The sequence below is a fragment of the Balaenoptera physalus genome, assembly GCF_965194825.1.
Source record: "Balaenoptera physalus genome assembly, chromosome: 9".
In the NCBI taxonomy this organism is placed as follows: domain Eukaryota; kingdom Metazoa; phylum Chordata; class Mammalia; order Artiodactyla; family Balaenopteridae; genus Balaenoptera; species Balaenoptera physalus.
In genome coordinates this window covers 46,807,186-46,820,267 of record NC_138888.1, presented here as the reverse complement: position 1 = coordinate 46,820,267, position 13,082 = coordinate 46,807,186, and the positions used below count along the sequence as shown (strand labels likewise).

At 41.9% G+C, this 13,082-nt stretch overlaps 1 long non-coding RNA gene across 1 annotated transcript; it reads right to left on the bottom strand.

Annotated features, from left to right (window-relative positions):
* Nucleotides 1-5,869: 5,869 nt before the first annotated feature.
* On the bottom strand, nt 5,870-11,836 carry LOC309667238. Its single transcript, XR_014267650.1, has 2 exons — nt 11,752-11,836; nt 5,870-11,431 (listed from the first exon to the last, which is right to left on the bottom strand). It is a non-coding gene; the product is annotated as an uncharacterized lncRNA (long non-coding RNA).
* Nucleotides 11,837-13,082: the final 1,246 nt, after the last annotated feature.

The window sequence follows — 13,082 nt, the reverse complement described above, 5'->3', positions numbered from 1 at the left end:
TCCTTCTCCTTACACCCAACCAGTATCTAAATGGTTTCAAACAACTATTAAAAAACACCTTTCCAACTAGGAGTAGGGATATAGGTATCAAAATCTTGCTTCTAATATAAATGTATTATATAGACTTTAGATTTTACATATTTATCTTAAGAATTTAGGATCTCACAGGCAATAATTTCATTTTGTCTCTCATGAAAATATTTTATTTTTGAGAAATCAAAGGCCATGAGAGTGAGTCTTGGAAAAACGTAACATACCACAAAAAATGAAAGCAAGTGGCACTAGGAAAACTCAATACATTTGTCCTACTGAAAAAACAATAGGTGTCCGTCGCTATTAATAGCTTAGGTTAACTGGGAGATCTCCTAGATCTTAGGGCAGCCAAAGTTGACTGCTCAGAAGGGGTTGGTTTGTTGTTTAATTCATCCATTCAACTCCCTACTATACACCAGATACCATGTTGTGGGATCCGACATTATACAGGTAATCACTGCAATATGCTAAGTGTTGTAATGGATAAATGGACAAATTGCCTGGGAAGTACATAACCACCAAAGAAGTGTCAAATTGTGGGAATAGTTAAGAAGGACTTCACCAAAGGGCGTATTCACTCAGGGTATTTGACAAGTAGTATCCCAGGCAGAGCACTGAGACGTCTGCCTGGTCTCCTGCCTTGAGCAACCTTCACCTTGTGCCTTGATTAGATTAATGTGAGCCACATCATCTCTGCAACTGCCCTGGAAATGCAGCTCAGCGTCCATCGCTGGGGCAACAGGGCTGTGGTAGCCGACACTGGGCTATTACCATGTTTGATGCGCTCATGGCATTTTTTTTTTTTTTTTTTTTTTTTTTAAAGAAAGGACCTTGGGCTTCCCTGGTGGTGCAGTGGTTGAGAGTCTGCCTGCCAATGCAGGGGACACGGGTTCGAGCCCTGGTCTGGGAAGATCCCACATGCCGCGGAGCAACTCGGCCCGTGAGCCACAACTACTGAGCCTGCGCGTCTGGAGCCTGTGCTCCGCAACAAGAGAGGCCGCGATAGTGAGAGGCCCGCGCACCACGATGAAGAGTGGCCCCCGCTCGCCGCAACTAGAGAAAGCCCTCGCACAGAAACGAAGACCCAACACAGCCATAAGTAAATAAATAAATAAAATTAAAAAAAAAAAAAAAAAAAGAAAGGACCTTAATACTCCTTCCATCCATATCAGACTCAATATTTCCAACACTTTAAAATTAACTGGGCTAGTAAGTAAGAACCAATGTTTTGGGAGGTAGGAAATGTTTTCATACAGTCTTCAGGAATCCTCAGTGAGTAGTTCAGTTATATTTCTAATGTTCTCAAATTTTTAGGAAATTTAACTTAGAGATTTTTATTAAAGTATGTTTATGGTGTTTTAATGGGTAATAATGTCCTTGAGAGGAACAAGAGCTGAGTGACATACAGAGCTGATGAAAAGAAGATCCCAATATCAACACACACAGCAATATTAAAATATTATCTATGACAGATACATATACATGCAAAAATCTCCCAAATGAGACCCTATCTCAGGGTTTGAATCAGTAACTCAAATGGCATTGTTTCTCCACGCTGCTCCTTATTAGCTTCTGTATTTCAACAAGTCTTTTATACATCTAACTCAGCCGTGCACGTCTGTATTTTCAGACTGCAGGATTGATTCCTTTTATTTATTAAACTTTCTGCCCAATCCCTCAACCTTCTAATTCACTGGGGAATCTACATTTGCTGATGTCACTCAACACCCAAGCCTGCACTAGACTTGATCATGTCTACCCAAGTCTTTGACCTCACCGCTTCTATGCTACAGTAATCATATTGCTTAAATGGAATTTTGTTGTTTTAAATTTATTTCATTCAGTTTTCTTCTTAGGACTTTGCTCTTCATTTTCCTTCTCACTGATTTTCTCCCTTTATCTTCTTTTTCCACTCCATGTGCCTCTTGACGAAACTATTTCTAGATTTAAACATACCAATGTGGATAGAATATTAGGGCTGTGTCTACACAGGAAAGTAGGGAGCTAAGGCAACTACCTTGAGAAGGATTCAGCAAGAAATAACAACCTCTTGATCCCTGATCCAGGGGAAGGCAGGCTTTTTAAGAACTGAGTCTCTCCAAACTCTTACAAACTGATCATTTCTAAACCTTCCAATCTGCTCTCAAACAGCATATATATTTCTACTATATTTAACTAACATGTTTAAATGCCTGTTATATACTAAGTGTGAGCGAAAGTACTGGGGCAAGCAGGTATCACAGAAATACAAGAGAAGGAAAGAAATGTATTGAGGAACTGGATCTGGGCTGTGGGCTTGATATTCTCGTTTTATCCCTAAACAAAGTGAAAAGTAGATATTACCTCTGAGAGATGAAGTACTGGAGACTTAGAGAAGTTAATTACCTTCCCAATGTCTTCAGTTAGTAAGTGAAAGAACCAGAATTTGAAAGCAGCTAGGCTGATTCCACAATTCATGCTTTTTCTGCTTGCTGAACCGTGTCTTCATACCAAATGGGCCTACCCGGAAAAGAAAAGAAAAATAATTGGGGAACTTTATCCACACCGTCAACACCTTTGTTGTCGCCTTCCTGGAGTTTGAACTGGAGACCCTGGTGTGTGGCAGTGATGGGGAAAACACCCGTCCGTTCTAGTGGGAACCTCCAACACATCTTCCTTTTTATTCTTCAGGTTATTATAAATCAAAGGTTTTAAAGGAATTGATTTCATTTTGGTTTTGGTTGATTGAAATGAATTCAGGCCATTAGATAACAGAAAGAACAGGAATGAAAATATGGTCTCCTATACCATCACAAGCCTGGAAGCCTTACTGTTTCAAAGTCGTTTCTTAATACAAATTTGTCATAAACAATTCACAGGGAGAAGTGAACCCATACTTCTTACAATAAAGAATATGCTAACAAATGAGCTCCTCATACAGTGAAGTGTCATGTCATCCTGGAATTGGGGAGTAGGTACCAGACTCTTCCTAGAGACCCTTTGTGTAATACTGAAAGGCAGAAACCTTGTACAGACAGCAAACAACTTGGACTTTCAGAGTCTTCCGGACATCCCTGCCTGCTGTAAATATTTTATCCCATTGATAGAATGGAAATATATCTGTACATCCATCTGCATCCAGTGTGCGTGTTCTCTCTCACAGGATAACTCTGTCCTGATTGTATACGGTCTGACGAAGCATGGGGATGATCACATTTTAAATCTTTCTGCTTAAAATGTTCATTACATCTTATCAATTATAGACTAAATATAGTTAGAGCCCAGTTTTGAGGACAACAGAAGAGGAAAATATTATTTACTTCTTGATTAACAAATATGCCAACCTTTTGAGCTTGAAACCTATTTTGCCAATTATTTTGCTCGTACATAAGCACGTCCCAGAATAATAGTTAAGAGCTGAAATACATCCCATTCCTTGGATGCTTGCTTTGCCGTTTTTTAGAAGAAACTAGATCTCTTTTGTAGTCCACAAGAGTATCCACACAACCCACTAGCATTGGCCTAATAGCTTTAGTTTGAAAGCATCTGGGTGGGGGCTCAACAGCTGAACCAAAAAGGCCAGAAAACGTCTATTGAACACGAGGCACGGAAGAATAAACGCCATTGCCTTATGCCATTACCCAAACTCGTAAGTTGCCTTTTTCTGACTCCTCAAGCACAATAAAGGTAACCCCACAAAGCCTGGAGCCTTTTACAGGGTACTGCACAGTCCTGCCTCAGTCCAAGCTCTGAGGAATACCACAAACCCCGGAGAATACGCACGTGCGTGGAAACTTTTCCCATAGAATTGTGGCGGTGGTATGTGGTCGTGTGAGTCCCTTTATGACTCATGTAATGGCTGGTTTGTTTACCATTTTCTTTCTTTTAAGGGCCTCAGTGGCTACAAAAGATTGCTGTGAGGAGAGTCTGCTGGGTTTTGGTTTTGGTTTTTAACCCGTGCCCTAGTCCTTTTAGAAATGCTGCTACCAAAAGGAAGGAAAAACTATGGTGCTGAAAGGGAAGCCCCAGTAGAGAATGCAAGAAGTCTAACCTGTTATGCTACCTCTCTGCCCGGCAGGGGAAATCTTCCCAATAATAAAAATGTCATGGAGACTAAATTCTTTACTTAAGCTGAGTTCCTTCCAAGAACAGCAAAGGTGGGTGGGGGAAGCTTGCGGACTGGAGCCACTTCAGCACGTCCACCCCAGCCTCTCATGATGCAACCACGTGGCCTCAGGGAACAATAAATGCCAAGGTGTGTCAGGCCGGCCAGCTGACTGTGAGCTGCGCTTGTAACACTGATGGCTCCTTGTTCTCATGCTGAAGATATGCACCTCCTGGAACCTCTTCTCTCTGGGTCACATGTGTACGACGTGATTTACATTTTGGAATGTGGGAGAGTCGTGCACTTAACAAGCGTTCTGATCCAGGAATCAGGTTTCTATTATGCACATGATCTATATTGCCTTTTGCGGTGATCTTAATACTTTTTTTTCATTTTCCTTTTGAAATTATTTTAAAGCAATTCATTTTCTAACAAGCCCTAATCCCAAAATGTCTGCATGGAGGATAATTGCTACAGTTACCAAAACGTCCTGGAGCTTAATTCACAGGCTCCTTTTGCCTGTGGTCTGGGAGCGCTCGGCCTTGGCACCCAGGGAAGGCTATTGTGCGAATAACAGAGAGGCAGGAAACATCCTCTTCGTGTCCACTCTCTTGGCAGTCACCTCCTGCGGTGGGCACGTGTGAGATTCCAAGCTTCTCTAATAGCTATGACAGGTTTCATAGAGACATCACTAATATATTTGGTGGAACTATTTATATCTTCTACTTCTTAATAAGACTGCGTTTATATTCATTGAAGCTTAATTCTCACACAGATGTAAGGAATAAGCTTCATGTTTCTGGGAGTCAGAAAAACCTAGCTAGCTTAGTTTTAAGCCCTCCCTCTATCACTAACCCACCAGCTGACTTTGGTGACTTAGATTTTTTTTGGAACTGAGTTTGTCTTTTTTTTTTTTGGCTGCGTTGGGTCTTCGTTGCTGCGCACGGGCTTTCTCTAGTTGCGGTGAGCGGGGGCTACTCTTTGTTGCGGTGCGTGGGCTTCTCATCGCGGTGGCTTCTCTTGTTGCGGAGCACGGGCTCTAGGCGCGCAGGCTTCAGTAGTTGTGGCTCATGGGCTCTAGAGCGCAGGCTCAGTAATTGTAGCACACAGGCTTAGTTGCTCCCCGGCATGTGGGATCTTCCCAGACCAGGGCTCAAACCCGTGTGCCCTGCATTGGCAGGCGGATTCTTAACCACTGCACCTCCAGGAAAGCCTTTTGGGGCCTTGGCTTGGGAAACCTTGGTTGGATCAAGAAAAGTCTAATGGTTTTGGACTGGGTTGTTTTTTTTTTTTTCCTGTAGCATCTCTCAGAGTCTTTCATATGCTAATGAGTATCATAAGCTCTAAGTATGTATACTGTATTCCAAGCTGGCAGAACTCTTGAATATTTTTTCCCCAAAAAACTATCCCCATATCCTGGACTCTATTACAAGTGTCCTATAGAATATATTTTTTAAAGTGCTAGATCTGAAAGTGTCCTTCCTACTCTAAAGTTCTATGTATCTATACAGGCAATACAGAATGACACACATTTAATGGATATATAAAAAGAGGTCATTATTGACCCTGTTGTATCAATCAAGGCTTTATGTTGCAGATAAAAGTATTCACTATAGCTAGTTTAAGCAGAAAGAGATTTAAGTACTCATTAGCTTATACCATCTATGGGAGGACCAAAGAACCAAGGAATGTTACCAAGGAAAACACAGGACAAATTTGCCCAGAAAAAATGCTCAACTACATTTTTGCTAGTTGTTCTAGCAAAAACAAAAAACAAAAAACAAAACCCTTTTCTGCTGCCGCTCACTCCTTGGCACACGTGGCACTAGGAAACAGAAACAAAAACTCTCCTTGAAAGCAGCATCAATGCCACTGTGCTTGCTGAACTGTACAATCTCCCTACCTCACCTTGGTTACTTCTATCTATAAATGGCACATTGTGGTAGGCAGAATTCTGAAATGGTCCCCAAGATTCTTGCTCCTGATGTACATGTGCTGTACAAGACCCTCTTGAGTATGAGCAGGACTTGTAAATACGATGGAATATCACTTCCACGATTGTGTTCTATTATATGGCAAAAAGGGATATTGCAAATGTAATTAAGGTCTGCAGTCAGCTGACTGTGAATTAATCAAAAGGGGGTGTTATCCTGAGTGGGCCTGACCTAACTAAATGAGCCCTTAAAAGAAGTCAGAAATTCAAAGCCAGAGACATTTTCCTATTGGCCTTGAAGAGCAAACTGCCATGTTGTGGAGAGGGCCACACAGCAAAGAGAGCAAGAAACTTCTAGGAGCCGGGAACGACCCGATTGATGGTCAGCAAGAAAACGAGGACCTCAGTCCCACAACTACAGGTAACTGAATTCTGCCAACAACCAGTGGGCTTGGAAGAGAACTCTGAAAGTGAAGCCCTGGCTAACATTTTGGTTTCAGCCTTGTGAAACCCTGAGCAGAGGCTCCAGCTACCCCATGCCCATATTTCTGATCTGTAGAAACTATACGCCAATATATGTTATTTTAAGCCACTAAATTTGTATGATTTGTTACACAGCGATAAAAAAATTAATACTTGCATTTGCATGACTGAGGCCAGGTTGCTCCCCAAAGTTAAACTCCAAGGGTTTTTGAGGAATATTATTTTTAGCTTTCCACCCTTTAAAATTCAGTAAGAGAAAGCCAAAAGTGGCTGATGTTGGTATCAAATGAATCGATCTCTAGCTTAGCCACTCTGTTCTTTGGGGAATTCTTTTCCAAAACATCTCTCATAGGTCATACAACAAGTTTAAAAAGTCCCTTAGTTTTTTAATTTTAAGTTGGCAAAGATCAACCTATCATATGTGTATTCAAGAAAAAATAATTAACATTTTTGCCAACAAGTCCCCTATAGGAACCAGTTGTCTTAACTCACATGCAGACATTCCTGTGAATTCCTCTATCAAAAAAAAAAAAGAAGTTTCTTCATAGAACAGTCAATTCTTTTAGGAGATCAATGGTATTCCAGGAAAGGTCTGTAAGTAGAATTTTTTAAATAGAGATTTTTTCATACCTTTATAACATATAATATATTTATAAGGACATATATTGATAATATATGTCAAAGGCCTGGCCTCTGAGTCTCACCAACAGTGAGTAAGTCGATGATAGTGGTTTTTTTCATTGAGAATCAAACAAACCGTCAACAAAAGAGAGCTAATAAGAGAAAGAATTTTTTTAAAGATTTTTCCAGAAGAGAAGTGTTGGGGCAAGTTTTATTTATTTGATATTGTACTGCTACTTCTCCCTGACACTGTGAGAGGATGAGGACCCCATGAGGCTCCTGGAAAGTCAGAGAGTTTTCTGATAAAGCTGAATTTGTTTTCCATCCCTACACATGTGCCCATTTATATAACCAATGTCTAGCTTACTATCTTCCCAACATTAAAGTGGTTCAGTTTCTATTTGTTACACCAAGTAAATTTTAACCATCTGCTTTACCTCATTAATACTCCCTGCCTCAGCTTCCTCTCACTTCAGAACCACCCTTGGTGAGGTAGGGTAAACAATGAGAATGACAAGAAACTGTAATCTCTGAAAACAAAACAGAAAGCCACATTTGCTTTCCCCCATGTCGTAATTTCCCAGACATGTTCCTCTTGGCCAATGTTAAGCCAGGCATTTTCTCTCTTGGAGGCTGAGAAACTTCTTACAAAACCACACTCTGTGGGTTTTCCCAGGTGCTTGTTATTTCCTGAGCGGCACATAATAACAGCCCCTTAATTTTTTACAGCGCTGAAAGTTTGCAAAGTGCCTTCATAGAGTCCTGTCTCAACTAACTTGATCCTCACAACAGCTCAATAGGAGTCAGGGCAAGTATCATGATTGCCAGTTTTTAAGTAACAGAAACTTCCATTTCTAGAGTTACATGACTGGTCTAGAAACTATGGTAAACTGTGATGCTGAGATTAGAACCCATGTCTTTTGTATGCAAAGCAGGCAATCTTTCCCCAGGACTCTTGTCCTCCAATGGATGGAAATAAATAGTTGACAGGCAGTGGCTTCCTACTGTTCTCTCGTCTTCCCCATCCAAATCCTCTGCCACACTTGTAAAATGCACAGGTGACCATGGTTAACACTACCAAGTACAAGTTCCCAAGCATAAATCTGGATCCTGCCTACCTCATAAGCCTTCCCTTTATCCTCCAGGAACACCATGTTTCTTATAGTCTGTTCCTCATACTTTCTTGCCTTTGCCTAGACTTGCCTCCGCCAGCCTTTTCTGTCTAAGTTGTATTTGTCCTTGGAGACTCTGCTCAGACTTCGCCCAGGCTGGTCAAGATAGTCCTCTTCTGTGTTCCATCTATTCCTCTATTTATCACATTATTAAAACGTATGCTAATTTGTGCGGCACCCTCTCTCGGGTACGAGTCCTTTGAGGCGTCTTATTTATCTCGTGTCCTCTGTATTTAACACAGTGCTGGGAATTTCACCACTGAAATGTCTGTGGACAATTAGGATTTTTTTTTTAAAGGAATGATTTTATTGGCTAGGAAATAAAAACCAACAACAGTGAGGCTCTGGAGGTGTAGCTTCCCTATCTAAACTTGCTCTGTGGGGATTGAGAGTCTAGGAATGGAAGGAATCGCCATGAGTTTGGCAGGAGATGGGAGTGGAGAGCAGAAGGAATAACGCCAATAACCTTCAGAAAGTTCTGCTGAGGATCCTGAGATTTAAGGTGCCACCTCTGGATACTTCAGTGGTTGTGGAGGTACCCCTTTCTACCCTCCCTTCCAGAGGACCTGCTGCAGGGAACATAGCTGACGAACAGCCTCAAATTGTCACACCTGTGGATCCAGTGCAGCATTGAAGTGAGATCACACTTCCCACTGGCTGCCCCCAGACAATGACAGAGCACAGTGGCGGCAGCAGGCCCAGGCCACTTCAGCCTGACACAGGATTCCTTTAATGGGACACTCGAGCTCAGAGAGCTCAGGGGTCCTTACTGGCCGGGCTGAGACTTTCTCAGAACTACACTGTGGTCTGAGGCTCCTTCCAACCCAATCCCCCCTTCCCTCTCCCCTTTCACAGACCTGCATCAAGGACTCAAGGCTCTTCTTGGCCTATTCGTGCTCCCTCCCTTTTTTCCTTCACCATGTCCCCCCCCCCCAAATCTCTTGCTCATCTAATCTACCTTGACATCTGCTTTTCAGAAGACCCAAACTGAGAGGTACTTAAAGATTTAGGTCAAAAAGTCGAATTTTAAAAATGCTACTCTAAATCTGTGGACCATGCCCCAAATTGAACGATGCCCTAACTTAGTCGAAAGCTATGCAGTAGTTTAGAATCAGAGCTTAAAATACCACAAGACAGGACAAAGGGATTCTGCTTCTGCATATCTGAGGGACATACTGGCAAAATGGAAGGTAAAAGTAACCCAGGTTGGCTTGTAACTGAGGATGTCAGGATACTGTTGACTCCTGTGACGGCAGGAGTGTGGCCAAGTCATCGAGGGACCAGGGGGTTGAAGGCATGGACCAGGCCTCCAAAAGTCACAGAGTATAAAAAGCACAGCTATCTCCTTCACTAGCTATCTGAAGAGAGCCCCAGAGAAGAGGAGATTGCAAGAATTGACTTTTGTATCAACTCCCGCAATGGGGTGGCATTTCAATCTCTATTTGTTTTTAGTTTGTACTGGGCATTTTAAATCATTTAATACTTTTGTTGTGATGTGGATACTCACGACCAGAAAGTTATATGAAAATCAAGTCGATTTTGACCTGGAAGCACTTTATTGTAGGGGGAAGTCATTCAGATGCCAAACAGCAAGTACTTAACCCTGAAAAAACTCCTTCAAGTAAGACCCCAAGCACTATGAGAACACAGCCTCTAGTCCCTTAAAACTACAGCACCCCATCACCCAACTCCACTATGCTGGGTTTCAGTTCTCTCACAAGATCTTGCTACAATTAAACTAAACCATCAGCCTGTCCTGGATCACGTGGGCGAGTCCAAGAAGTAAGAGCAGTTTTATACATCAATTCTTCAATAACTCAGTCTGACTGGTTTTCTTATCCTCTTTATCTTTCTCAGCCTAATATTAATATGATCCATAGGTTTTGTCTCTCTTCAAAATAAGTTAAAAAAAAAAAAAAAAAAGGTGACTGAACTTTTCCAACACGTGCAAAGAAAAACAAGATTTATGTCATCCACGATGAAATCCTAGGTGACTGGAGCTTCTCTGGATTAGTGCAGTGTCTCTTAACTTTATTGAACTCATTGAAAAACCATAAAAAATGTAAATTATGACCCTTCCCCACACCTACCTTAGAGTTTCTTATACAACTTCCTGGGAAGATTTGTCCCACAACCTCTGAGAAGCCTGGATGCCAACATTTTCCAGGATACTTTTTTTTTCTATTGTTTAATATTATAGAAATAGAGCCTTTCTTTTTATTTTACAAATTTAAAAGTATATAATGATACTGAGTATGTTTTTTCAAACCACAGTATCCTAAGATTCTGAGGTGTTCTACTCCATCCCTGAATACTGGGATAGGTTTCCCCAACATCAGCTGAGAATTACTGGTCTAGTCTAACACCCTTATTTTGCAGATGGGAAAAACTGAGAACATAAATGATATGCCCAAGTTTTCAAAGTTAATAAAAACTGAAATTTAATAATATATCATCTTACCTTAATAAATTTGAAAAGTATAGCCCAATATTTTTGAGAGGTAGTGAACATAATAATCAAAAAATAATTCCCTCCCCAAAATGGTAAAATATGATGTTATGTTTCCTCTGGTATAATTTTGTCTGTTAAGTTTCTATGACCCCTCTTCTATACAGCCTCTCATGGTGAACACAGTAAGCAGAACACAATTCCTTCCCTCAAGGGACTCATAGTCTACTGGGTATAACAGACAAGTAAATAGATGACTTCAATCTGTGAAGTAGGTTTAGTGATCAGAGGACAGATTAATGGTCAGGAAAGCTTCCTGGAGCAACCTTCTGGCCACTACAAGATGGCTCCTGAGGACAGAGCCTGTAACTGTTTCATCTTACCAACCCTACAACACCTACTAGTATACCTGGTTTATTAGCCCCTAACAAATGCTGCTTGCACTTTTGCACAACAGTTTTCTAACACAATTCTATAGCCAAATACTTTTTAGAACTTGGCAAACAACTGTATGATTAAACACATTGCTATTCTTTTTTTTTTTTTAATTTTCTTTAAACTTGATTTAAATTGACTAAACGATACGATACAAAAAATAAAAATTAAAAAATCCCACTTTTGGGACTTCCCTGGTGGCGCAGTGGTTAAGAATCCACCTGCCGGGCTTCCCTGGTGGCGCAGTGGTTGAGAGTCTGCCTGCCAATGCAGGGGACACGGGTTCGAGCCCTGGTCTGGGAAGATCCCACATGCCGCAGAACAGCTGGGCCCGTGAGCCACAATTACTGAGCCTGCGCGTCTGGAGCCTGTGCTCCGCGACAGGAGAGGCTGCGACAGTGAGAGGCCCGCGCACCGCGATGAAGAGTGGCCCCCGCTCGCCACAACTAGAGAAAGCCCTCGCGCAGAAACGAAGACCCAACACAGCCATAAATAAAATAAAATAAATAAAATTAAAAAAAAAAAAAAAAAAAGAATCCACCTGCCAATGCAGGGGACACGGGTTCGAGCCCTGGTCTGGGAAGATCCCACATGCCGCGGAGCAACTAAGCCTGTGCACCACAACTACTGAGCCTGCGCTCTAGAGCCCGCAAACCACAATGACTGAGCCTGCACGCTGAGAGCCTGTGCTCCGAAACAAGAGAAGCCACCACAATGAGAAGCCCATGCACCACAACGAAGAGTAGCCCCCGCTCTCCGCAACTAGAGAAATCCCGCAGGCAGCAACGAAGACCCCACCCAGCCAATAAATAAATTTCTTAAAAAAAAAAAAAAAATCCCACTTTTATGTCTTTCTATTCAAAAGAGAATTTTTTTTCCTTCACCACCTCCTCTGTTTCACTTATGAGAATTTGGATCCTTGAATAGTTTGTATAAATGAAAACAGAAACAGAATCCTATCTGTGTGAATCTTACAATTAAAAAAATTATAAAAATAAACTCACTAATTTAAAATATTCAGGTCAGATGGATGGCCTGGATTATTTCACTCATAAAATGGGGCAAGACTCAAAAGGTTTTAGGGACATGCTGTTACAAGGTCTATAATTTGGTCACCCTCCGCTGCCTCTTTGCCTCCAACTTTCTTTCCTCCTCCCTTTCCCACTGGCTTCAGTGCTGGCCTGGGCAGGCAGGGTGACCACACGGCCTTTTCCTCAGAACACAGGAGCTGTGCCACCCACAGTCCAATGGCTGGGGGCCAGGGCACTGCCAGCAGCACAGACATGAGTCAGGCTGTGGCGTGTAAGAATTCCTGCTAGAGGTTCTTTCCTGACCGTTCACTTGGGATTGCCGTCACTGACGGCACGACGGCAAGAAATATGTGATATAAAAGAGTTATTTGTAGTGAGGTGGATGGACCTAGAGTCTGTCATACAGAGTGAAGTAAGTCAGAAAGAGAAGAACAAATATCCTATGCTAACACATATATACGGAATCTAAAAAAAAAATGGTTCTGAAGAACCTAGGGGCAGGACAGGAATAAAGATGCAGACATAGAGAATGGACTTGAGGACACGGGGAGGGGGAAAGGTAAGCTGGGACGAAGTGAGAGAGTGGCATGGACATATATACACTACCAAATGTAAAATAGATAGCTAGTGGGAAGCAGCCGCATAGCACAGGGAGATCAGCTCGGTGCTTTGTGACCACCTAGAGGGGTGGGATAGGGAGGGTGGGAGGGAGGGAGATGCAAGAGGGAAGAGATATAGGGATATATGTATGTGTACAGCTGATTCACTTTGTCATACAGCAGAAACTAACACACCATTGTAAAGCAATTATACTCCAATAAAGATGTTAAAAAAAGAAAAA